Source organism: Ursus arctos, chromosome X, assembly GCF_023065955.2.
Source record: "Ursus arctos isolate Adak ecotype North America chromosome X, UrsArc2.0, whole genome shotgun sequence".
Taxonomy (NCBI): domain Eukaryota; kingdom Metazoa; phylum Chordata; class Mammalia; order Carnivora; family Ursidae; genus Ursus; species Ursus arctos.
This window is the reverse complement of record NC_079873.1, coordinates 120,957,902-120,985,854: the sequence shown is the minus strand read 5'-3', so window position 1 is coordinate 120,985,854 and position 27,953 is coordinate 120,957,902. Positions and strand designations below refer to the sequence as shown.

At 38.6% G+C, this 27,953-nt stretch overlaps 1 long non-coding RNA gene across 2 annotated transcripts in view; it reads right to left on the bottom strand.

The window, feature by feature from the left end:
• Positions 1-25,489, bottom strand: part of LOC130544235 (uncharacterized) — a 158,628-nt gene extending 133,139 nt beyond the window's left edge. The window contains exons 1-2 of one of the 2 annotated variants that reach the window (XR_008960381.1): positions 24,920-25,489; positions 22,977-23,114 (exon numbers count right to left, since the gene is read on the bottom strand). This is a non-coding gene — a long non-coding RNA (uncharacterized LOC130544235). The remainder of the gene's footprint in view (positions 1-22,976; positions 23,115-24,919) is intronic. The other variant, XR_008960380.1, reaches the window with a different exon arrangement.
• Positions 25,490-27,953: the final 2,464 nt, after the last annotated feature.

Here is a 27,953-nt window from a genome sequence, read left to right as displayed (position 1 = left end):
AAAAAAAAAAATCTTAAAAAAAAAAAAGAAGGTAAGGGAGGCCTAGCTTAGGTCCAAGCCTGTTCTAACTGCATAGGCCTGACCTTCAACTTTTGGCCAAAAGGGAATGAAGTTGTAATGGTTTATGATGTTTTCAAACTATTTTCTAATGATGGCAGTATTGCTCCAGATGTGGGGGGGGGGGGGGGGGGGGAGGGGGGGTGAAGGAGGGGAAAGCCTTGACTTTCAGGCCTCATCTCCCAAGCCCTATGAGTCTGAAAAAAATGCCAGTAAGAGACAAAGTCACCAGGAAACATAGCCGCCTTAAATTGTGCCCAGTTTTAAGATGCTACCACTGTTGTTCTTTGCTTTTGGTTGCTAACTGAAATCAAAACTGAGGCTTAGACTACCCACCCTCATCAGGCATCTTCTTTTGCAAGAACTCAATTTCAAATTGACCTAGTTCTGCTCTTCTTCATATCAGCTTTACGTTTCCTGCATTTTCCCAATTATCAAGTAGTCAGATCAAGTCTCAAGGAGCCAGGTTTAAAAGGAATAAGAAAATTCTGAAGATTCAAGGGCAGGATTAGCGCATTTCTAGGCAACGACAACTGCTAACAATTACTGAGCACTTACGATGAGCCAGTGAATATCTCAAGGATCTTGATAAAGATTCTTAAATTGACTCTTTACAACATCCCTCTAGATAAGTAGTACGATTCTTACCAGTTAGTAATTAAGGAAAGGTAGCAGAGAAAGTTTAAATAGCTTGTCAAAGGTTACAGAGCTAGTAAAAATTAGAGACAGATTTTTAAATCACATTAGCCTGACTTCAGAGCTCACACTATTAAGCACCAGAGAGGCAAGCTATAAGCCCACTTCTGAGACACCCTGAGGAAGCCTCCCAACTCTTCCTGGCTTTCTTGCATTCTCTGAGCCTCGCGTGCAGGGAAAGCTCAGGTAACAAATTCAGTTCTATCTTGGATTTTTGGCATATAGGAACAATAGGGAGAAATAAGTCAGAGTTGTTTGACCTTCAATCATTAGTCTCCCTGTTTCTTAGGTCAAACCCTTTCCACAAGCTGTTGTTTTTCACTGGAAGCCTTGAAACTGCAAAGTCCCCCTAAGCTGATTTTCTTTTACTTAAGCAGCCCAAGGGAGAAATTCCCAGAAAAGACACATACTCAGCCACCTGTAGACCCAACAACTCAACTGGCTCAGAAAGAACAGATAAATTGGAATTGAAAATGGAGAGGAATGGAGCCACATTCACCTCCCAATTTTTCAAGAGTCAGAAAAATACCGACAATGCTTAATTGTATAAATGGATGCATGTGTGTTGATATTGTTTCTCACTTTTCTGTATGCTATTGAAGATGAGCATAATTTGACACCCCAAATATGCCTCTTTGGCATAGGATTATTTTTATTTTTTTAAAAAAACAGACAGGAGTGGCGGCTGGATGGCTCAGTCGGTTAAGTGTCTGCCTTCGGCTCAAGTCATGATCCCAGAGTCCTGGGATCTAGCCCTGAGTCCTGCTCCCTGCTCAGCAGGGAGTCTGCTTCTCTTTCTCTCTCTCTCCCTCTGCTCCTCCCCTCCACTCACGCTTGCTCTCCCAAAGAAATAAAAAGTCTTTAAAAAAAAAAAAAGAGAGAAACTCTAAGAACCAAGTTGATGTTACCCTTTTGTAAAAGACATTTATTTACATTTATAAGGAAAACCACCATTTGTAAGGGTATCTTTATTGCATACCAGTAAGAGGGGTCTGACTCAATCTGTAAACTCTTATCAAGGGACAAGACAAAGGCTTAAATCTGCATAACAACAATATCCTTGTTTACTGAGCGTTTCCTGGTAAACCACAACCGATTCCCTACCCCTAACACCTTTTGGCTTTAGCTGAGGTGGTATTTAAGGTGATGGCTTTGGCCATTTCCAGGAGTTACTCGATTTTCCTGGGTCTCTCCCATGTATGCAGGTGGGTATATACGTTATTAAACTTTTTTTTTCTCCTGTTAGTCTTTCCTTTTTATGACAGGGGTGTCTCAGCCACAAACCTAGAAGGCAAGATGGAAAAATATTTTTCTTCCCTACGCTATTACGGTATTCATTCTGGCTATTTACCAAATAATTCCATTACTCCTCCGGGATACTGCTAAGATCAGTGGTGATACTTGATCAAGACATGAAGCCAAATCCATTTATGTGATTAAATAAATAACTCAACCTATCTTTGAAACCCTGCAAGAACCCTCTATGGCAGACTATAATAATACGGCGAGATTATGTAGTCAGTACAGGTCAGCCATTTGAGGGATGGAGAAGAAGTGGAGAATATGAAGAGTGTGTAAAGAAAAGGAAATTAAGTGAGCAAGAAAAAAAATTACAACATACATTATTATCCAAGTTATATTTAAGGAAAAAACAAACACAGATTACAGTAGTATTTTAGGTCACTTTGTATTCCCTTATCAGAATTCCATATTAACTAAATATTCCATACAGAAAAAAGGTTATATTTCCTCTATAGAAAAATAGTTTTTGTTCATATTTTTAAATGATACTTTGTGATAACAAAAGTATACAATAAAAATGCTCATAAAATACAAAAGAGCTATAAAATGAAAAATATATGCAAGAAAATAAACAATTATTATAAATATGTATGTATATATGTAAATTTAAATGTATCAAGATATTTAGATAAATATAAAACATGATAAGGAAATTATAAAGATGTGGTCAGTGTTTCTCTCAAGACTTTGGAATTGTAAACAGGGTGAACATTCCTCTTATGTCACACATAAAGTCACACTTTACAGCAGTTGTTCAACTTGAAAAATAAACTATATAATCACTTAAGTAGATTATACAATTTATATTCTGTACTTAATTATCCAATTTCCTTACTAAAAATGCACCATTCCTATTTTTTATTGCAGTATATCTGACATACAATATTATATCAGCTTCAGGTGTACAACAGTAATTCAACAAATTATATATGTAGCAAAATGCATACTGTGAAAAGTGTAGTTAGCATATATTAGCATACAAAGTTATTACAACATTATTAACTATATTCCCTATGCTGTACTTTTCATTCTTGTAACTTTTTTTATAAAGATTTTATTTATTTATTTGACAGAGAGACAGCCAGTGAGAGAGGGAACACAAGCAGGGGGAGTGGGAGAGGAAGAAGCAGGCTTCCAGCAGAGGAGCCTGATGTGGGGCTCGATCCCAGAACACCAGGATCACGACCTGAGCCGAAGGCAGCTGCTTAACGACTACGCCACCCAGGCGCCCCTCTTGTAACTTTTTTTAAATAACTAGAAGTTTGTACCTCTTAATCCCCTTCACCTATTTCACCCAATCCCCCAACCCCTTTCCAACTGGCAACCACCATTTTGTTCTATGTACTTATGAGTCCATTTCAAATTTCATTTGTTTGTTCATTTGTTTTGTATTCTAGATTCCATTTAAAAGTGAAAACACGGTATTTGTCTTTTGCTGTCTGACTTATTGTACTTAGCATAATACCCTTTAGGTCCATCCATGCTGTCATGAATGACAAGATTTTGTTCTTCTTTATAGCTGAGAAATACTACGCTATTCTTCACCCATTCATCTATCAATGGACACACAGTTTGATTCTATATATTGGCTATTGTAAGTAATGCTGCAATAAACATAGAACTACATATATCTCCTTGAATTAGTCTTCCAGTTTCTTTAGGTAAATACACAGAATTACTGGGCTATATGGTATTTTTATTTTTAATTTTTTGAGGAAACTTCATACTGTTTTCCATACGGGTAGCACCAGTTTACATTACCACCAACAGTGCATAAGAGTTCCCCTTTCCCACATCCGTGCCAGAAATTGTTATTTCTTATCTTTTTGATACTAGCCATTCTGATTATTTGTATTTTAGTGTTGAGTTTTCTGAGTTCTTCATGTTTTTGGGATCAACCCATCATCAGATAGATGACTTGCAAATATCTCCTCCCATTTATTAGGTTGCCTTTTCATTCCTTTTTTAAAAGATTTTATTTATTTATTTGTCAGAGAAAGAGAGAGAGAGCATGCACACAAGCAGGGGGAGCAGCAGGCAGAGAGAGAAGCAGGCTCCCTGCTGAGCAAGGAGCCCAATGTGGGACTCGATCCCAGGACCCTGGGATCATGACCTCAGCCAAAAGCAGTTGCTTAACTGACTGAGCCGCCCAGACGTCCCTTGTTAGGTCACCTTTTCATTTTGTTGATGGTTTCGATCACTGCACCAAAACTTTTTAGTTTGATTTAGTCCCAGTTGTTTATTTTTCCTTTGGTTTCCCTTGCTTGAGACAGATCTAGAAAAATATTGCCTAAAGCAGGTATCTAAGAGATTACTTCTTACATTTTCTTTTAGTAATTTTATCATTACAGGCCTTACATTTATATCTTTAATCTTTTTTGAGTTTATTTTTGTGTATAGCATAAGAAAGTACAACAGTTTCATTCTTTTGCATGTAGCTGTCCAGTTTTCCCAACACCATTTATTGAAGTGCCTGTCTTTTACCCGTTCTTGCCTGCTTTGATGTAGATTAATTGACCATATGAGCATGGGTTTATTTCTGGGCTCTCTCTTCTGTTCCATTGATCTATGTGTCTATTTTCTGCCACTAGCACACCATTTCAATTACTATCGCTTTGTAGTATAATTTGAAATCTGGGGTTGTGACACTTCCAGCTTTGTTCTTCTTTAAAAATAACTTTGGCTTTTCCGGGTCTTCTGTGGCTCCATGCAAATTTTATGATTATTTGTTCTAGTTCTGTGATAAATACTATTTGGTATTTTGATAGAGACTGCACTGAATCTGTAGATTACTGCGAGTAGTAAGGACATTTTAACAATATTAATTCTTCAATCCATGAACATCATATATGTTCCCATTTATTTTTGTCATCTTCAATTTCATCATTGTCTTATATTTTTCAGAGTACAGGTCTTTTACCTCTTTGATTAAATTCATTTTTAGGTCTTTTATTCTTTTTTATGCAATTGTAAATGTGACTGTTTTCTTAATTTCTCTTTGTGCTATCTTGCTTTCGCGTGTAGAAACACAACAGATTTCCATATATTAATTTTGTATCCTGCAACTTTACTGAATTCATTTATTAATTCAAATAGTTTTTTGGTAGTCTTTTAAGGTTTTCTATGTATAGTATCATGTCATCTGCAAATCATGATAATTTTACTTCTTCCTTACCAATCTGGGTGCCTTTTATTTCTTTTTCTTGTCTAATTGCTGCAGCTAGTACTATGTTGAATAAAAATGTTAAGAGTGGACATCTTCTTCTTGTTCCTCATCTTAGAAGAAATTCTTTCACCTTTTCACCACGGAGTATGATGTTAGCTGTGAGCTTGTTGTATACCTCCTTTATCATGTTGAAGTATATTCCTTCTAAATCTATTTTGTTGAATTTTTATCATGAACAGATGTTGAATTTTGCTAAATGCTTTTTCTTCACTTGAGATGATCATATAACTTTTATCCTTCATTTTGTGAATGTGGTGTTTCACATTTTTTGATTTGCAGATATTGAACCATCACTGCATCCCTGGAATGAATCCCACTTGTTCATGGTGAATGATCTTTTTAATGTATTGTTGAATTCAGTTGGCAAATATTTTGTCAAACATTTTTACATCTATGTTCACCAGGGATATTGGCCTGTAATGTTCTTTTTTTGTAGTGTCTTTATCTGTTTTTTTTTTTAATCAGGGTAACTCTGGCCTCACAGAATGAATTTGGAACAATTCATTCCTCCTCTATTTTTTGGAATAGTTTTGTTAACTTTTCCTTAAAGTTTTGGTAAAATTCACTTGTGAAGCCATCTGGCTCTGAAATTTTGTTTGTTGGGAGTTTTTAAATTACTGATTCAAGGGGTGCCTTGATGGCTCAGATGGTTGAACGTCTGCCTTTGGCATGGGTCGTAAACTCCAGGTCCTGGGAACAAGCCCCATGTTGGGCTCCCAGCTCAGCAGGGGTGTCTGCTTCTCCCTCTCCCTCCACCTCTTCCCCTGCTTATGCTCTCTCTCTCTCTAATTAATAAATAAAATCTTAAGAAAAAAATCACGGATTCAATTTTGTTACTAGTAATTGGTCTGTTCAGATTTAGTATATCTTTCTGACTCAGTCTTGTAAGAGTATATGTTTCTAGGAATCCATATATTTCTTCCAGGTTGTCCAGTTAGTTTGTTGGCATATAATTTTCCATAGTAGTCTCTTGTAATCCTTTGTATCTCTGTGCTATTGGTTTTAATTTCTAGTCTTTCATTTCTGATTTTATTTATTCAAGTCCTCTCTTTTACTTGATGAGTCTGGCTAAATGTTTTTCAATTTTGTTTATCCTTTCAAAGAACCACTTCTAAAGTTTTTTTTATAGTCTCCACTTCATTTACTTCCACTCTGATCTTTATTATTTTTTTCCTTCTTACTAATTTGGGGCTTTATGTTTTCTTTCTCTAGTTCCTCTAGGTGTAAGTTTAGATTTAGTTTATTTATTAGTTTATAGTTTATTAGTTTAGTTTATTTCAGATTTTTCTCATTTTTGAAGGTAGGACTATATTGTATAAACTTCCCTCTTAGAACTGCTTTGCTGCATCCCCATGATTTTTAACCATTGTGTTTCCATTTTCATTTGTTTCTGGGCATTTAGTGGTTTCCTCTGATTTCTTCTTTGACCCTTTGTTTGTTTAGCACCATGCTGTTTAGCCTCCACAGGTTTGTTTTTCCAGGTTTTTTTTTTTTCTTGTAATTGATTTCCAGGTTCATATCATTGTGGTTGGACAAGATGCTTGATATCATTTCAATCTTCTTAAATTTAATGAGACTTGTTTTGTGGCCTAACATGTGATCTATCCTGGGAAATGTTCTGTGGGCACTTGAAACGTGTGTGTTCTGTTGTTTTGGGATGGAATATTCTGTATTTATCTGTTAAGTCCATGTGGTTTAATGTGTCATCCAAAGCCACTCTTTCCTCAATGATTTTCCATCTAGATTATCTATCCATTGATGTAACTGGGTTGCTAAAGTCCCCTTTTATTATTGTATCACTGCCAATTTCTCCCTTTATGTCTGTTAAGATTTGCTTTATATATTTAGGTGCTCCTATGCTGGGTGCATAGGTATTTATAATGATCTCCTCTGGCTGAACTGATCTCTGTATAATTATGCAATGCCCTTCTTTGTCTCTTGTTACAGTCTTTGTTTTAAAGTCTATTTTGCGTGATATAAGTATTGCTACCCCAGCTCTTTTTCTGCTTCCATTTTCATGGAATATCTTCCATCTTTTCACTTCCAGTCTGTATGTCCTTAGGTATGAAACGAGTGTCTTGTAGGCAGCATATAGATGGGTCTTGTTTTTTCTTATCCATTCCATCACTCTATGTCTTTCAATGGAAGCATGTAGGCCATTTACATTTAAAGTAATTGATAGGTATGTACTTATTGACATTTTAATTGTTTTCATTGTTTTTGTAGTTCTCCTCTGTTCCTTTCTTCTCTGGGTCTCTTCCCTCATAATTGATGACTTTTAGTGTTATGTTTGGATTACGTTTTCCTTATTTTTTGTCTATCCATTATAAGTTTTTGGTTTGTGGTTACTCTGAAGTTCATATATAACATCCTATGTACGTAGCAGTCTGTATTACGTCGATGTTCATTTAAGTTTGAACACATTCTAAAAGCACTACCTTTTTATTCCTTCCTTACTGTTTTATGTAAATGGTACAGTATTTTACATCTTTTTATTCTGTGAATACCTTAACTAATTTGAAGATATAATTGATTTGGGGCACCTGGGTGGCTCAGTTGGTTAAGTATCTGACTCTTGATTTCTGCTCAGGTCATGATCTCATGGTCAAGGGATAGAGCCCCACTTCAGGCTGCCCACTCAGCAGGGAGTCTGCTTGAGATCCTCTCTCTCCTCTCCCTCTCCCCCACTCACATGCTCTCTCTCTAAAATAAGTAAATCTTAAAAAAAAAATACAATTGATTTTACTACTTTTTAAATCCTTCATATTAATTTATAAATGATTGGTGTACTTATTATCTTTACTACATATTTGCTTGTACCAGAGAATTTTTTTCCTTCCAAAATCTTCTTTTCATTATGGCCTCTATTTTTATGCTTAAAGTCCCTTTGACATTTCCTGTAAAGCCAGTTTAGTGGTTGATGGGCATCTTTAACTTTTGTTTGTCTGGAACACTCTATCTCTCCCTCAATCCTGAATGATATCCTTGCTGGGTAGGATATCCTTGGTTGTAGATTTTTTCCTTTTAGCAATTTGAATGCTACTTCCCTCTGGTCTGCAAAATTTCTGCTGAAAAGTAATCTGATAGCCTTATGGAGGATGGGTTCCCCTTGTATGCAACTAGTTGCATTTCTCTTGCTGCTTTTCAGATTCTCTATCTTCAACTTTGGACATTTTATTTGTTACGTGTCTTAGCGTGGACCTCCATGGGTTCCTCTTATTTGGGGCTCTTTGTGATTTCTAGACCTGGATATCTGTTTCTTTCACCTAGTTAAGGTAATTTTCAGCTATTATTTATTCAAATAAGTCTTCCACCACTTTCGTTCTCTTATCTTTCTGTGACCCCATATAATGCTAATATTAGTATACTTGATGTTGTCCCAGAGGTCCCTTAACCTAGCCTATCCTCATCTCTTTTACTTTTTAATTCTTCTTTACTGGTAAAGCTTGGGTGTTTTTCATCACTCAGTCTTCCAGACTGCTGTTCTGCATCCTCTCATCTGGTGTTGATTTCCTCTAGTGTATTTTTTATTTCAGTTATTTTATTCTTCAACTCTGGTTCTTTTTGTATCTCTTTGTTGAAGTTCTCACTGAGTTCATCCACTCTTCTCATTTCTGCTGAGCATCTTTATGACCATTACTTTGAACTCGTTGTCAGGTAGATTGTTTATCTCTGTTTCATTTAGTTCTTTTTCTGAAGTTTTTTCTTGTCCTTTTGTTTGGAGCATATTCTTATCTCATTTTGTTTCACCTTCTGTGCGTCTATAAAATAAGTGAACCAGGGGCGCCTGGGTGGCACAGCGGTTAAGCGTTTGCCTTCGGCTCAGGGCGTGATCCCGGCGTTCTGGGATCGAGCCCCACATCAGGCTCCTCCGCTATGAGCCTGCTTCTTCCTCTCCCACTCCCCCTGCTTGTGTTCCCTCTCTCACTGGCTGTCTGTATCTCTGTAGAATAAATAAATAAAAATCTTTAAAAAAAAAAAAAAGTGATCCAACTACCTCTCTAGTCTTGAAGGAATGGCCTTATGTAGTAATGTCCATGTATACTGCATTTGCCTGGCAAATAAGCTGTCTGGCTGAAGCTGTGGCAGGTGTGGGCTGGAGGTCCTGGGGCACCCTGCACCAGGGCCACCCTGGTGGGATAGCTGGAGCTGGTGAGGGTAGAGGCTCGGAGTCCCAGGGTACTATGTTCCAGGACCACCCTGACAGGACAGCTGGAGCTGGGTGCATGTCGATTTCAAATTGAAACCAAAAGCAAAAGTGCAACACTGTGAGCAGTTTCCCCAAATTGGATTTGATTCAAGGCAGCCATGTTTGTTGGTGCCTTTGTCGCTAGGTGGCATTTTTTTCAAACTGGATGGGTGGGAGAAGAAGACCTGGGGGCAGGGCTGGTTGGCTCTTCTAGAGCCATACTGCCATCACGAGGAAGTAGTTTTACAAAAACCAAAGCTGTTAGTGTGAATTCCTGTTGAGATCTAGCAGTTAAGAAAGGTCTGGCTAATTCAAAGGCTGAATTGATCGTGACCAAACTGGGTATCCTTTATTTGAACTCTGAGGCTTTCTAGAAGTTCCGGAAAAAGGAAGAACATTGGAAGAAAAGCTGCTGAGTGAGGGGCAAGGACTGTAGCAGGGCCTTAGCTTCCTCCCACTGTGGGCAGGACTACAGGAAACCACTCAGAGCATTTGTCTGTGGGCATTTGTCTCCTGGCCCTGACCCCTAGAAAATGAGGCAATTGGGCTGGCACAAGTGTCCCTGTACTCTGGGCCTGGGCCCTCTCTGTATCAACACAGTCAGAGCTGGGATGGGGGACAGAAATCTCATTCCCTGTGACATCTAACAGCAGCCAGTCTGCAACCTGGAGTTCTCAGGGACACACAGAAGTCTAGTGCCCTCATTGCCTAAAGCAAGGACAGCCTGAGCAGGAGTGCATGCCCCTCTGCCATGCCAAGCCAATAAACTCCAGAACATCAACAGGAGTGAATTGCTTACCCTCCAATTCATGTTAGTGTCAACACAAAACCAGATGCAAACCAAGACTGGAGAAGAAGGCCTGGAGGTATTTTCTGAACCCAGGAGGTAATGGCTTTTCAGCTTTTTCCTAGGGCTCAGTGTGAGGGCCTATCCACTTAGAGACTCATCTCATTACTCACAGAGGACAGAAACGGTTCTTTTCACAGTTGATTTTCCCCTAAGGAAGATGAGGTCCTTCAGGTCAGCAAGTATTATTCTGTGTCTGCTTCTTAGCCTTTTTACTGGTGAGGATTCCTTATAGACTTGACAAGATATCCTCCTCTGGGGAATTGAGCACATCAGGACCCCTTAACCCTTGCTTCTTTTAGTGCCACTCATTCTTCTGTATCTGAGATGATCTCAATATACAACCCTTAGAGAAAGGCTGAGCAATCCATAGAAACAAGCTTTGGTATTTTGATCTTCTTTCTTGCACTGTTTCCCAAACTTATTTCATTTGAATGCTTACATGCCTCCTACGGGAATGTATCCGTGTGGTCACTTTTGATAGGCAGTCTGCGGACAGAGGGTATTACTCATATGAAAAGTTAACTGGGGCACAGAAATAACACTCCAACAAGTTAAACCAACTGACAATGCTTCTCACACAAAGGAGCTTGTCTGTTTCTACAAATGATCACATAAACTGGGCAATATTGATGGCTTCATTTTCAGCAGTTTGCTCAGGATATATTGGTGGGTAGGCGGTAGGGGGGTAGGGGAGTAGGGGAGGAGGTATTTGAGAACTTCTTAAATTCTAAGTTTACTTGGGTATTGGTGAATTTGAGAATCTATGCCGATAGACTTCAGTTCCATGGCATTCTTTTCCCCTTTGCTGCTAGATTATTTTCCTTTGGCTTTTAATTTTATAACAGTTGATGATCTGTAAGTGAGATTATTCTCCCCTACCCCACCTTTGATACTGCTGCCAAACGGATTGTGCTAGAGTTCTATGTCCCAGACTGTCTGCCTCATGTACAAGGGGCAGAGAAAGAAGGCAAAGATCATAAACCAGGCACTTGGTTGCGAGTCCCCTCCTCTAATCCCGCCCACACTGGGTGGACACCAAAGCTCCTCCCCACAACTTCCTGTGCCTGGACTTCCTGGTAGCTGTCCTTACAGTCCTGGAGCCTCACTAGCCAGCTCTTACAATGATATCACACCTTTATCCACATATCCTGGAAGGCCTCAGAAATGAAGGCAAGGATGCAATGCTTGGAGCCAGGGGATGCCCAACCTCCCCGCGGATCCAATATCCTTCATCTTCTGGGTCTTCCTGGAAGGAAATACCCTCGACTTGGTAATTCACCAAATGATTTCCTCATGATGGCAGTAGCGCTCTAGAAACTTCAACCAGCCCTGCCCCACCCCACCCCCAAGGCAGCCTTATTCGCCCTCCCATCCAGTCTAAAAACACGCTAACAAAATACAAAAGCACCAGGAAGCAGATCTGCCTTATTTATTGCCCAGTTTGAGGATACCTGCTCCTACTACTGTGATTAGCTTTCAATTTTCATCTACAACCAAACTGAAGCCTAAACCACTCGTTATCATCAGATATCTTCTTTTCTCAGGCGTTACCTTTCCACCAGATCTTGGCTTCAGAGTTCAGCTCTTCTTCAATCTTAGTTCTCTAGCATTTTCCCAATTATCAAGTTGTCTTCTAGGGACAAGTCTCAGGGAACCAGGACTAAACAGAAGAAAATACTGGAATTCCATGCCTAGGGGAGGCCTTCTCTCGTCACTTGTTCTTCAGGCCTTTATTTGGTTTCTTTGCTTCCCAGGGAATCTTAAGACACACTAGTGCTTCTATGCTTAGTGGAAGGCTATTGTTTGGCTCAGCTCCAAAGATTCTTTTCTGAAGACCTATGTAACTCTTCATTGATTTGTGACACATCCTACATGGGGTACCAAATATACCTTTAGATTAATTTTTTAATGAAAAAATGTGTGTATTGATGATTTTTCCCACATTTCTATTACTTTTATAGCAGGAGCTAATTTCTTTTTTTTTTAAGATTTTATTTATTTATTGAGAGAGCGAGAGTAGGGGAGTTCAGCAGGGGGAGGGGCAGACGGAGAGGGAGAAAAGAATCTCAAGCAGACTCTGTGCTAAGCACAGAGCCTGACTAAGGGCTCAATCTCATGGCCCTCAGATCATGATCTGAGTCAAAATCAAGAATCAGATGCTTAACTGACTGGGCCACCCAGGCACCCCAAGCAGGAGCTAATTTCTGCTTCTCCATCTTAGAACAGATAAAAGATTATTCTATTTCTAGTGAATCTTGGGAGCATAATACTAGATTTCAACTGCATTCATGTCTATATTTTGAATTTTCATGTTGTTTCCAATGTCTGCTTTTCAAGTGGAACTACTACATTTTATTTTATATACATTTTAAATGTTTTTCACACATATTTGTTTAGTAATTTGTTTAGTTTTACATACATTGGCATATTTTTTAATACTTAATTCTGTCAACAGAAATGTATTCTTTTGGTGGATATATTTGTGTGTGTATGTGTGAATTTTTAAAAATATGTGTTGGATCATACTGAATCTAATTTTGTCCTATATCTTTTTTTTTTAAAGATTTTATTTATTTATTCGACAGAGAGAGACAGCCAGCGAGAGAGGGAACACAAGCAGGGGGAGTGGGAGAGGAAGAAGCAGGCTCATAGCGGAGGAGCCTGATGTGGGGCTCGATCCCATAACGCCGGGATCACGCCCTGAGCCGAAGGCAGACGCTTAACCGCTGTGCCACCCAGGCGCCCCTGTCCTATATCTTTAACATATTCATTATTTTACATGAATCCATATCCTTATGTAATTTCCAATTTCTTAATTTTTTACTATGAGAATAGCTTTATTTCCCCACATATATAAAGGAGATAAAGGCCACTTTAAAATATTCAAAACTAAAGAGATTCTGAGTAAGAAATCAATTGTCATAATTCTACTTTTCATAAATAATAACTAGAATTTTTAAAATTTCATGGCTCTTTTCCTTGCAAATATCACCTAAAGCTTTTATTCATAAAATGGGTTCGTATTTAATATGTATTTTGTATTATTTTTTGTTCACATATTGTATAAATAACATCTTGTCAAAATCGTTGCCTATTCTCAGGGTTTTGTCTTCCAGGCATTAAACAAATAAATCCATTTGTTTCATTAATTTATCATGATTATTTAAGAAATATCCATGGGGTACCTGGCTGGCTCAGTTGGTAGAGTGGTGTGACTCTTGATCTCGTGCTCGTTGAGTTTGACCCTATGATGGGTATGAAGCCTAATTTAAAAATTAAAAGAAATATACATCCATATACTTCGTATATATGATGATGAAAACAGGTTATTCAAAATCCTATTTCATTCATGCATAGTGAGTGTAACAAATTTGTTACATAGTCTATGAAAGTATACAAGCTATTTAAAATATCTCAAGTGTTTCACTCATATTAAGTATTTGTATCAATTTGATCTTGGCAAAATTTACCTCATAATTTTCTGACCACCTCCAATGTGTTCTGGTTTTGCTTATGTCTGGTGCTTAACCATCATTCTGATACTCCTTTCATCAACATTCTGAGGATTCCCTTCTCATATCTCCTTATTGGATCTCTGGTTTCATAAAACCTGTATTTTCCTCTGTTTCTAAATCTTTTTTTCTTTTTTTTAAGCACAAGCTACGGCAGCATTAAAAAAAAAAAAAAACTACATGGGAAGTAAATCTTTAAGACCTTGCATATTTGAGAATATCTTTACCCCTACATTTCAGTGAAAAGTTTCTCTGTGTATAAAATTTCTAAGGTGAATAATTTTTTTTCAGAATTTTGAAGACAACACTACATTCTAGATTCTGGGGTTGATGTTCAGAATTTCAAAGTCATTCTGATTCTTCATGTTTGTATGTTAGTTATACGATCTCCCCTCTGTTACCAGGGTTCTGAAATTTCCCAATATGTCCTCTACTTTTCACCCATGGTGCTGGCAACCTGATGGGCCCTTTCACTGTGGGATATCATATTCCATTCCTGTGAAATTTCTGGGAACTCCTATTATTGAGATAATCAATGACTTTTACAGATACACTCTAATTTTCTTTTCTTTTTCTTTTTTGGTATTACAAGTAAAGGGTTTTTCCAAAAGCCTTGTTGAGTTTTGTATTTCTGCTATGTCATTTTTACTTGTAGTGTTCCTCTTCATCATAATTTTATTTTTTTCATTGTATCCTTTTCTCCTATCACAGTGGCAATATTACCTCTGGCCCATTTGACCGTACTGATAATAATTAATTTTTAAAGTTCTCTTCTTCCTTTAAGTTGGTCTTCTCCAAGATAGTTCTCCAATGTCTCGGTCTGTATCTTTTTTGTTATGGCTCCTTTTAGATACCTGAGAGTCCTCAGTTTTCTACTCAATCTTAGACTGATTTAAATGCTGTTTGGAAACTCCGAGTGATTATACACTGCTTCTGGACTTCACTGTAGAGTGATCTGGCTTGGAAGTTTAATTCCCCAGAGAAGGCTTTGACCATCCTTCCCTCTGGAGTGGAAAAGCTTTGTTGTTCGTGGAGAAGAGGACTGTGTTTATTAGCATCTAGCACTTACTCATCCTGTTTCCAGTAAGGTGACCCAGCCCGCCACTGTGTGTGCTGGTCCTCGGTCCAGAGAATCCTTATTTTAGCCTTTTTGCCTGTATTTTCTTTAGGTAGGGAGGCACTCTGATCTTCTCATTATATGAGAATCTTCTCATTATGTCACAATTGCCTTCTCTCCTTCTTACTCCTCTTCTTCATCTTGTTTCTTTTCCTCCTTCTTTGGGAGAGGCACTGTCGGGTTTGTTGAGGTATAATTTGAACACAGTGAAAGTCTGGTTTGGTTTAAATCAGGTTAGTTCTCTACTTTCCCTTCTACTATATCAGGATTAATTTTTCTCTTGTCCTCATCATTTTCCATCTGCTTTCAGCTTCTAAATATTTCTGAGGTCTCTTCTCTTACTTTTTCTGTACTGAGTTTATACCTTTTAGAAAAACCATTGTCTCCACTTTGGAGAATTGGGAGGAAAAAATTAGACGCCAGTGTTCAACTTGCCACATTACCTAGAAATCATACCTTGGTTACATCTTATATTGTGTCATGAGTACTTTCCCGTGTAATGTAATACCCTTTGTAAGCTTAATAATTCTTTTATCCCTTTATTTTGGAAATCACTTTACATTTGGCCTAAATTGCACATGTAATATAGGCACCATGAAAATAAGTTATTACCGGGGAGCACTTAAAGAACACCCGTGATCGTATCATCTTAATATGGGCACTGACAGGTTTTGTTTTGCTCTATTCTTTTCTTACATATTATCTGTATGGGTGGGTTAGATGTGTATCATTATTTGTGGGGAAAACTTAAATTTCACTTTCACACTCTCTTGACATCATTAACTTTTCACAATGTCATTAGTCTTCAGAAGACAATTTTTTAAAGCAATACTTAATTTTTAAAACTATTAAAATATCTATAAGAGAAACAGAGACACAAAAATAGATGTGCATTTTAAAATGACTTATTACTGATGATACTTAATAACCTGGGATTTTATTTTTAAGTATATTGAAATAAATGTTCCTTATTTTTTTTGAAAAGCACGCTTTCTTATTTAAAAAATGTAACCAAAATAATAAAAATTAAAAAGGGGTATGATCACCCATTCCTAAGCAGTATATGATAGTATGGTAACTACTATTTGCACTTTGATGTTTTTCATTCCAGATCTCTCAATATGTGTAGGCAATCATATATTCATTCAGAAAATATGTAACTAGTTCCTGCCAAGTTCCAGACTTTGCTCTAGGCCTTGGGGAAAAAAGACTTAACAGAATTTATTTAATTGTGTGTGTTAATGTATATATATATATATATATATATATATATACATACATACACATATGTACACATACATGTATACATATACCTGTACACAGTTAGAAATTATATATAACACGGGGCGCCTGGGTGGCACAGCGGTTAAGCGTCTGCCTTCGGCTCAGGGCGTGATCCCGGCGTTACGGGATCAAGCCCCACGTCGGGCTCCTCCACTATGAGCCTGCTTCTTCCTCTCCCACTCCCCCTGCTTGTGTTCCCTCTCTCGCTGGCTGTCTCTATCTCTGTCAAATAAATAAATAAAATCTTTAAAAAAAAAAAAAGAAATTATATATAACAATATGCATACACATATAATATATATATGTAACATACATATGTATGCGTAGTTTAATAAATATATACAAGCACTGGCACATATATTTATAAACTAATGATATACACATAAACACAATGTTTGTTGACCATTACAGTCCCTGAACACTAGTAAATTTGAGTGTCTTTTCACTTATGAACAGTTGGATTTCTTTTGTAAACTCTCTCTTTAATTTCTTTACCCATTTGCCATTGGTTTAAATGGAGCAGAACAGAAATTATTATTTTCAGTCACAGGAAGCTACCACCACACACAAGACAAAATCACCGTCAACTACTCTAAAAGGTCAAATGCAGACAGAGTAAGGAAAGGTGAAGGGCACCAGGGTGGTCTTCAATTGGGGCAGAATCCCAAGAAATTCTAGGCATCCATTGCCATCTTGGAAGCAAGAAGTATGGGTGTGAGAGTGTTCAACCCCCAAAGACTCTTGTCACGCTTATTGGGCATCTTCATCTGGAACTTATGAAGCAGTGACAGAGAAGAGCAAGTATGAGGGGAATAGCTAGGCCTCAAGGACCTCATCATCCTCTGGGACAACTAAAGCTTAAGTCCTCCCTCTGCCCCAAGCCCAGCAAGAGAACTGAGAGCAGAGCTCTGTTGGCAGGCCTTCCGCTAAGATTTGAGAAACAAGATGCAAGCAATTGCTGTTACTGCCTCTGGGCTCAGACAATTCCTTCTAGCCTTCCTTGTATGTTTTTGCCCACTCTGCGTATGCCTCTGATTCCCTAGCAGAAGTTTGGGGGCTTCCTGGCTTGGCAGGATGGCTTCCAATGCTTCTCCATTTGTCCTTGCTCAAGCAGTAGGTTCTGGAATCTCGTATCTGAGATCCCCCAGCACGCACATCTGCCTCAAATTAAGACTGTTTTATACACTGCAAGGCTGTTAGCCCTAGGAAGTCAAATTCTAAGGCTCCAGGACACTGTGAATAGGCTTGCCTCACCTTCTGAAGGGCAGGGACAGGAAACAAACGTCAACAAGACCTGCACTGACATCGCAGGCCCTCCTTCCAATGCTCACTTACACTTGAAGGAAACCAAAGCCCTGCCCCCACGACTTCCGGTGTCGGGACTTCCAGGTGGCGGCCCGGTCAGGCCCGACTCCCCACTAACCACTTCCTACTCCTGGACCTCAGCTTTGTCATACGGTTTATCAGGCCTTTGGCCACAGCGCCTCGAATAACTCAGAGAAACTAGAGAGGTCCAATTTGGGCTCAGGGCCTGCTTAGCCTCTCCACCAAAGGGACCTCTCTAAACCGAAAGTCCTCAGGAAAACAGCCATAACGGCGGAGGTTGTCTTTAAACGATTTCCTCACGATGGCAGTAGTGCACCAGCTTTGCAGGCAAATAGGCCGCCTCCTTCCTTCAGGCCCTCTTCACCCGCCCGTCCTGTCTGAAAAAACGCTACTAAGCGGCAAAGGCTCCCAAAAATATGGTTACTTAGTGTCTGGCCCAGTTTAAGAAAACCTGCTCACAGTGAGGCACTTTTGCTTTGGTTTTCATCCGAAATGAAACTGAGGCCTAAAACTAACCACTCTTATCAGGCCTCTTCTCTTTCAAGTGTTCAGTTTCCACTAGGCCTAATCTTCATATTTTTGTTCTCGTTCACTCAGCATTACATCAACAGCATTTTTCCGTTGTCAAGTGGTCTATTTCAAGGATCCAGGCCTAAACAGAAAAAGAAAATGCTGGAAAGTCAACCCGGAGGGCATCTCTATCAATCCACGTTTCCTTGCCTGGCTCATCTCTACTGCTCTTAAGGAATTCTACATTTTCTGGGTAAAGATGTAGGCATGTGTTCAATGGTTGGCAGCCATTTATTTGCCTGGGGCCTTAAAAGGGGTGGCCCACATCGCTTTCATCACTATCTGCCATCCACTGCCCCACATGGCAGGATATATATATTCCAATCAAAGGTTACTCAGAATTTTGTCTCATGCTCCCATTTATCATTTGGACCACAAGGACTTGCCCATGTCACTAAATGGCCTTCAGTTGTTCTCCTAGGACTTTATTGAGGATGTATGTGTGTTACCATTTATCCCTTAGAGATCAGTCTGAAAACCACTTTCATCAGTGACTAAGACATACTTGCCAAGGATTCAAAATTAACCATGTGTTGATCAAGAGTAAAGCACTGCCATAAAATTTACTATGACCACTGATAACCTTTTGGATGATGTCTTTCCACTCCTTGCAATACAGAGTACTATATCTACATTCATAAACAATAAATTTATATTAAAATTGGATGTTAGTACATTATGGTTTGCATAAGAAATTTTCCTCCTGATTCCTGGCATTTTGAGATTATATAACATTTGCAAGTCTTCAGTTCAGTAAATAAATTACAAAAAATGCTTTTTATTGCCCCATTTATTTAATAGACACACTACACACACACACACACACACACACACACATACACACGTTTCTCCTTGATTATAATTTGACTCAGATTGGGTGTAGTTTTGCACAAAATCTTCTGCATAACCTCATGCAAATTGTATGGTTCATATCAATATATTATTTTCCCCAGTTTGAAATTTCTTTACATTTTATTCAAGAGGTCTCCTAAGAAATTCAAAGAGTGACACCTGCTGTCGGCAACCTGTTAACATTTTGAGAAATTATAAAGCCAAAACCAATGGCACCAATCAAAACTAGAAGAAACAATTTGTAAACTGTTTTTGTCATACATTCTCACATCCTTCCTGTGCTCATATATTTTTTAACCTAAAATCTCAGTTCCTTTGTACCTCAATGTGCAAACATACTTTCTTCACCAATTATAGAGTTCTTTGCAAATATCATTAAATATTCCTTGGAATACTTCCAATTTCTAATGTCGCCTCTAATCTTTTGGCATTTCTTAGAATTAAGCATTCCTACTTACAAAATTGCCAGATACATTAGCCATGTATAAAGTGCAGTGAAATCACAAGTAATGTCACACAAGCAGACAAGGGTTTTCAAAACAGGGTGTCCTGAATCCTCTTGTTTTCTGTGAGCAATTAGAGATATAAACATATTAGGTCTCAAAAGGCCAACAAATCAGGTTTACATGAGTAAGTTCTGCACATATTTGTTCTGGATTGGCTCTCAAATTACAAATATATTACGAGCTTCTTGAAAAATCTCTTAGAAAATACAGTCTGTCAAGAACAAATGGAAACACTTTATCCCAGATCCCTCTTTCACAAGGGAACCACTATTAATAAGCAGCTTGACGAGTATGTTGGTTTAAACATTATAAGTGATATACAATTATTCATGAGAGCTAAATAGATTTAGTCTACATCTCACCATTATATCCCTATATTCCTCAGCACAATGCTATACACACACACACACACGCATACACGCATGCACGCATACACACACACAAACTCTAAATGTTTCTATGTTTTCGAATCCAACCTCTTCACACTGTACATGGATTTTGGTAGCATGAATTTTTGACTCAACATTGCACAGCGGGTACTTGCCAACAGCATTTACTATTCACGAACAACTTGAGGGTGTTTCATGGTTAAATCCCCTAGTATTCCTTCATTGTTGATCAAATTATAAGAATAACTTGCATCCGGAAAATAATCAGTAAACTGAGCAAATAGGGAAAAAAGACATGATACTCTTAACTCACAGGAACTCAATAAATAGGTCACTGATATTGGATCTATTGCATTCTGCTCTTTTATGTTCTATTCATTACATAATTGGCTATGTGTGGGCACATGTGTGCAGACTGTCAAGATTTCCTGGTATTTGAACTTCATGATACATATGGAATATCCTTGTAATTTAAGTTGCTTCCTTCGATTAATGTTTTCTCAAGTCTTATATCACATAAGCCTCTTCATACGACATCAAATATCCTTCAGAGGGGCTGGGTGGCTGAACCACACCTGGGTGGCCCAGTTGGCCCAGTTGGTTAAGCGGCTGCCTTCAGCTCAGGTCAAGGTCCCAGGGTGATCCAGCCCCAGGCTCCCTGGGCTCTCTGCTCAGCAAGGAGTCTGCTTCTTCCTCTCCCTCTGCTCCTCCCCCAAGCTAGTGCACGCTCTCCCTCTCTCTCTCTCTCTCTCTCAAATAAATCAATCTTAAAAAAAAATATGCTACAGAAATTTGCATTTTCTGTTAAGTGGAATTTGGAAATACCATTCAGTTTGCATAACAATTAAGTCTGAGGCCTTTAAATCTTGCATGGACATAGCCCTGTGCACATTTAAAAAAAAAATAGATCTTTTGATATCCTCTTTTCTTAACTGCATATTGGTAAAATGTTGGTTTCTTGATTTTTTTTTTTTTTTAATTTTCGAATATCAGCTTTTCCCACTTTCAACATTTGGAGATTAGACAACATAACATTAAAACTTGAAGGCAAGCCACTGGAAACATCACTCTAGAAATTCTAGTTAGTCACTGTTAGCTGTTTGTATGCTTTCCAGATACCTCCCTTGTGCCCATTCATTTTTTTTAATTCTTATGTATTTATATTTTCAACTTGAATTAATCATGTAGGTAATAAGCAGAGAAAAACAGGCTTTATTTTTCCATTTCATTTGTATTAGACTCCTAGGATGGTTTGATCCCAAAGTTCCAACACTTTGCTTTTTCTTCTTGGAATCAAAGTTATGGACATCTCTCCTGATAAAGACTCAGAGAATGGATTTCAATCTTTCCAAGGTCTTACAAAGACTACCTGTTATAGCTGAACCCAGAAAATGGACCCTTTGCCCCTCCCTGCTATCCACACTTGCAAAGGAAACCTCAACAATCCTCCTTGGCTCTAGCTCTCTGCTTTCCTGTGGGAATGTGGCTATGTGATCACTTTTGCAAGTCAAAGTCTCTGGACAAAGGATATTCCCATGTGAAAGATAAACTGCTTGCTGCAACATGGACAGCACTGGAGGAGATAATGCTAAGTGAAATAAGTCAAGCAGAGAAAGAAAATTATCATATGATTTCTCTCATCTATGGAACATAAGAACTAGGAAGATCGGTAGGGGAAGAAAGGGATAAAGAAAGGGGGGAATCAGAAGGGGGAATGAAGCCTGAGAGACTATGGACTCTGAGAAACAAACTGAGGGCTTCAGAGGGGAGGGGGTGGGGGAATGGGATAGACCGGTGATGGGTAGTAAGGAGGGCACGTATTGCATGGTGCACTGGGTGTTATACGCAAGTAATGAATCCTCGAACTTTACATCAAAAACCAGGGATGTACTGTATGGTGACTAACATAATATAATAAAAAAAAATTAAAAAAAAAAGAAAGAAAGATAAACTGCTCTCGACCAACTGACCTCCAAAGAGTTGAGCCAATTGACAATGCCTCTCACCTGGTAGGAGCCTGTCCAATTCTACAAATCATTACACAAACTGGGTGATAATGGCTTCTTTTTCAGTGGCTTGCTTAGGGCTATGATGAAGAATGAGGGGCATTATGGGAGACCATGTGGAACCACAATTTAATGTGGTACTGGGGAGTTTATTGTCTGGGAAGTGCCTGCTATTTTCTTTACCACTTTTCCTACTGGGTGCTTTTTTTTTTTTTTTTTAAACTTTTCATGTTAAAACAGCTTTTGATCTGAGAGGAGTGTCAATAGCTGAGTGGTAGTTAGGCTTGGCAATAGTTACAATCTCCTGTTACTGGTCATGGTGTCATGCTTGAATTCCTGGGACTCAGAAAGGTGCTGTTGCTTTAGGCTTCCATCCCCTGGCCAAATATTCTCTCTTCATGTAAACCAAAATATGTAAACACAAAATTCTTCAGTTTGAGGAATTCCAGGGCTAGGGCTACCTCACCTGTCACCCACAATTCAAAATGCAGATAATGGAGCACTATCTTCACACATCTAGCTTCCCCGGTCTAGCCTACGGGCAAGCCAAACTATTAACTCCACACAGGCAGCTTAGTCATCTGCGGCAGGATTTCTCACCTATCTGCTTAGCTGAAGCAGAGTAATGAGGTCAGAGGGCACTATATACCTTCATAGGGTACCTGACCATTGAAGCATGTTTTCGCAAATGATTCCGAATCCCCCTGTGGCTGTCCTTCACCAAGAACAGCCTCAAGGACAACTAGACCCAGCTGCTTCAGATTTGAAGAGAAGGAGGGCCAGCTCAAGGCCAGAGTCCACTCAACCTCTTAAAAGGCCAACCTTTCTCAACTGCTGGGCCTCACAGTTCTACCATCACTGGGTTTTGTCAAACCACTTCCTCTTGGTGGCAGTATTGCTCTAGAAAAGTCAATTAACCCAGCTCCACCCTCCACTCCCGCCCATTCAATACGAAAAAAAAAGCCATCAAGAGACAAAGAAAGGAGTCAGGAAACAAAGTCTTCTAGCCATTTGCCCAGTTGGGGAAAATCTACTGAACCAGATGAACTTTAGCTCCTATTTTCCCTCAAAAATCAGAGGCCTAAACCACCTACCCTTATCAACCGTGTTTTCAAGAATTCCACTTCCATTCTACCAAGGCTTTGTAGCTCTGCTCTTCCTTCACTCTGCTTCGATCTCCAACATTTTCCCATGTTATTTGCTTCAGTTGGTTAATTCCTAGGGATCCAGGGCTAAGAGAGTGAAGAAAATGATGGGAATAAGGGCATGGAGAAGAGCAAATCTAGGCACCAGGCCACGTGGTTCTTGACTTAGCTCACTGCCTGGTTCCCTGGGAATCCTCCTCCATTTTATGAGGGCACCAGGCCTTGCCTGTGGAGCAGGAGGGAGCCATCTGGCTAGAGCCCTAAGATTAGGGTCCAGAGCACTCTCAAGTCTGATTCCCATACAATGTTCCACTTGGAGTGACACATATACTGGAACATATACAAATTCCAGTCAGAAGAGATATAATTTTGTCTCATGGTTTCATCATTTCACAGTGGAACACAACCATGTTCCAATGCTTATGATTGTATCACTTTCAATGGCTTCCTATGATTTGTAAAATGTTATTATGACATTGTACATGCCACTAATTGTTAGGGATCAGTCTTGTAGTGTTTTCCCATATGTAACTAAAACATGGTGCTTGCAAATGATTCCAAAAATAACCATGAGTAAAAAAAAGGACTGTCATAAAATCTTGTATTGAGCACTGATAACCTTTCACACATTTACTTCCATTATTTCAACACACACATGGTTCTGTATTTATGCAATAAGCTACAATAAATTTACATTTAAATTGGATTTATGTAGGCATCATGTTTTAGATTCAAAATTTTCACTTCTGATTCCTGGGTAGTTTGAAATTATCATGAAACATTTGCAAGACCTGGATTTTAGACAATACTTGCAAAGAACTACTCGATTGTCTCATTACTTAAGAATATTAATTAGGTTCTCACTTAATCTGGTTTTATTCAAACACAGGACATCAAATGCCTATAATGCCACCACTCAGGAATCTTATTTTGAGACTTGCCTTATCTAATCATTAATATGATGCCATATATATGCTCTAAAACTACCATTGGAACAGATACTAAATACTCACTTCCCAGAACATTAGGGTTTCTTTTTTTATACTTCTCAAAATTTACACCAAATTTTTAACCTTAAAATGTTCTTTAAAAACTGTAAAGAAAAATATAATTCAATAAGTGAAGGTTGAAAATTGGTTGTCTCTTAAATTCAGTCACCCAGATGTACATCCTAAGAAAACTCTTAGGTGGATACATTCACACCCTTTGCATGCAGCTATAATTTTTCACTAAAGTCTTCTTTTATATAAATGTAAATACGGATATAAATATGTTGACTGAGAATTTCACATTGAAAAGCAACTGACCATCGTTGTGAATATATTGCTTTTTAAAATGTTTGCATATATACATGTTATATCTAAATACATGCATATATATGCATATATAAATAAATGTTAAACACACAGGCATGCTTCTCTTTAAACATAACTGGACGCATACTGGGTACAGTTGTGCACAAAGTCTTGAGCACCACCTTAAACCGCTTGCATACTTGCCTATCAATGTATTTTTGAGTGCTTGAAAATGTTTCTGTTTTACCCTAGAAGACCCTTCTACTCCAAGAAATTACAAAAGTTATACTTGCTACTCTCAAAGCATTCAAATTTTGAGAAATTATAAAGTAGAAAACAAATGCTACCTCGATCAGAATAACCACTTTAAAAATATCCTTGCCACGCATCCTTATCTTTCTTCACTTTGCACATATATGTACTTCTAAAAAATAATGTTCAAATTCCCTCTACTTCAAGCATTAAAACAAGTTTTCCTGCCATGTACCTTGAATGCTTTTTAAAACATCATCCAATATTCTTTGGAATTTCGACATGTTTTAAAATTTTGCCACCTGTTTTTGCATTTCTAGAAACAATCATGCTTTTACAATGTACCTGCTACAACAGCCATGTATGAAGATGTGAAGCGAGGTCACAGGTAATGCCACCTCCAGCAGACAAGGACTTTTGAAATGTGGGTTCATCTTCAATCCTCTTCACTTGTTTTTGGTTCCCATCAGTTTGTGCAAAGTCTGATCTTGTAGCAGAAGTGCTAACAGTTCTTGGCTTGGCTAGGTAGTTTCATTTGTCTCCAGACTCTTCCAGCTCCAATTTGGGTGTACCTGAGACCTCCAGCAAGCACACTGGGTTGTGCTATAAGCCACCAGAGATTGTCCTGTCCTCTGCTCTCAGACTCTGCTACCAAAAAGGGCCCAGGGCCCAGGGCAAGGGAACGCCACGTGCTCAGAGGGGCTGTGAGACCCACAAGCACAGTACTTTGTCTGTTAGTGGTTTCCTCTAGTCCCGCCCACACAAGGCGAATACCAAGACCCCACCCCACGACTTCCTGTGCCCCGACTTCCTGGCAGCTGCTCACAGCCTTGCCTCCCCACCAGCCACCTCCTACACCTGGAGCCCACCTTTATCCAGAGCTCCAGGTAGGCCTCTGGAGGAGGTACTCGTCTCAGGCTCGGGGCGGCCCCTCAGCCTCCCCACTGAATGGACCTTTCCAAAGTAAAAGTCATTTCAGAGGAGAGGCCTTGGGGCTTTTTCCAGAGATTTCCTCACGATGGCAGTGTTGTTCCGGATATTCTATCTAAGACTGCCCACATGCCCTCTTCTCCCGCCCCACCGGTGTGAAAAAAATATGACCAGAGACAAAGGAGGCAGGAAATATGGCTTCCTTGCTTCTTGCCTAGTGTGAAAAAACCTGCTCACACACTATCGTGATTTTGATTTTGATTTCCATCTGCAGTCACACTGGGGCCTAAACCTACATTCTCGTCAGGCATCTCTCCCATTCAAGAACTCAATTTCTACTTACCTAGTTTTTGCCCTTCTACTTTTTTCTTCACTCAGCACTGTATCTCCAGTGTTTTCTCTTGGTACCAAATTGTCTTGGGATATCAGGGAGCAAAGCTCAGGGATCTAGGCCTAAGGGGGAAAAAATGGTTCCTCCTAAGGGCTTGGAGAAGAGCAAATCTAGGCACCAACACAAGTGGTTCTTGACCTGGCTCACTTCCCAAGTTCCCTAGAAGTCTTCCTACATTTTCTGGCAAGGGCACTAGTCCTTGGTGTATTGAGGGAAAAGCAATTCTTTGTCAGGAACCCCAAGAAAAGTATCTAGATGGCTCTCAAGACTGCATGCTACATCTAGAATGATACACATACTCAAGTGTGTATACATTTCAGTCAGAGGGGACATAATTTAGGTTCATGGTTTCATCATTTAACATTGGAGCACAGGCATGTTCCTATGTTATTACATGGCCTTCAGTGGCTTCCCTATGATTTTACTGTGTACGTGTATGTCAGTGATTATGTCTTCTGGATCAGTTAAACAGCATTTTCTCATAAGTAACTAAGACTTGGTGCTTGCAAAGGAAATAACCACATGCTGATCAAGAGTAAAGTGCTGTCATAAACAGTATCTGTTACTACCACTGATAAACATTTGGATTTTGTTTCAGTGTACACATAAAAACTCAGTTTCCATATACTCACGCATTCATTTCAATATACACACAGAAACAGGTATACTTAGCTTCATACACAACAACAAGTTTACATTAAAATGAGATGTATTTGTATGTCCTGGTTTGTATCATATTTTCATTAAAATTTTTTAAGACCTGAGTTTTAGTAAATAAAACATGGGCAAAGAATTTGTGGATTGCCACATTCACTAAAAATATTAGGATTTCAATGAAGAAATGTTCAGTTCATAAGACACTTATTTAACAACATGAAATTTAATGCCACACCTCAGGTATCATGATCTGAAGATCTACATTTTCTAATCTTTATTATGCCAACATATATGTATAATCTATATACATATATATTCTTAAACAACTACTGAATCACAACTACACAAGTGTGCCTCAGAAAACACAGGGGATTTTTCCCCTTCTCAAAAATTTAACCTACATTTTTATTTAAAATTTCATCTTGGGGCACCTGGGTGGCTCAATTGGTTGGGCGTCCAACTCTTGACTTTGGCTCAGGTCATGACTGCAGGGTCGTGAGATCAAGCCCTGCGTTGGGCTGAGGGCTGGGCATGGAGCCTGCTTAAGATTCTCCCTCTCCCTCTCCTTCCCCCCCAACCCCAAAACAAAATAAATTAAAATTTAATCTTAATATTTTATTATTAAAAATATAACAGACTACATTACTGAACAAATAAATAAAGCTCGTGTGTACATCATTCTAACATTGTGATCCAGGTGTAGTCTATCAAATACAAATCTTTGTATTCTATTGAAGCTCCAAGGTGAAAGCATTTGCGTTTTTTATAGTGATCAATAATCTTTCATCAATGTTTCCCTTCATATTTATTTATTTACTAAAACTCAGGTCTTGCAAATTTTTCACGATAATGACAAACTGTCTAGGAAACAGAAATGAGAATATGATCCAAAATACGATATATGAATAATTCAATTTTAATGTAAACTTATCGTTGTGTATGAAGCGAAATATCAGTTTATATATGTATATATACACAGGCATATGTCAGAGATGTGGATTCAGTCCCAGACCACCATAATAAAGCAAATATCACAATGAAGTGAGTCAAATAATTTTTTTGGATTCCCACTGCGTATAAAAGTTATGTTTACACGATACTGTAGTCTATTATATGTGCAATAGCATTATGTGTAAAAAAAAGTACATACCTTAATTTAAAAATACTTTATTGCTAAAAAATGCTAACCATCATCTGAATGAATTGGAATCACTGATCACAGATGGCCATAACAAAGATAATAATAATGAAAAAGTTTGAAATATTCCAAGAATTACCAAAATGTGACAGACAGACACTAATTGAGCAAATGCTGTTGGCAAAATGGTGCCTACAGATTTGCTCAGTGCAGGGTTGCCACGAACCTTCGATTTGCAAACACTGCGGTATCTGTGAAGCTCA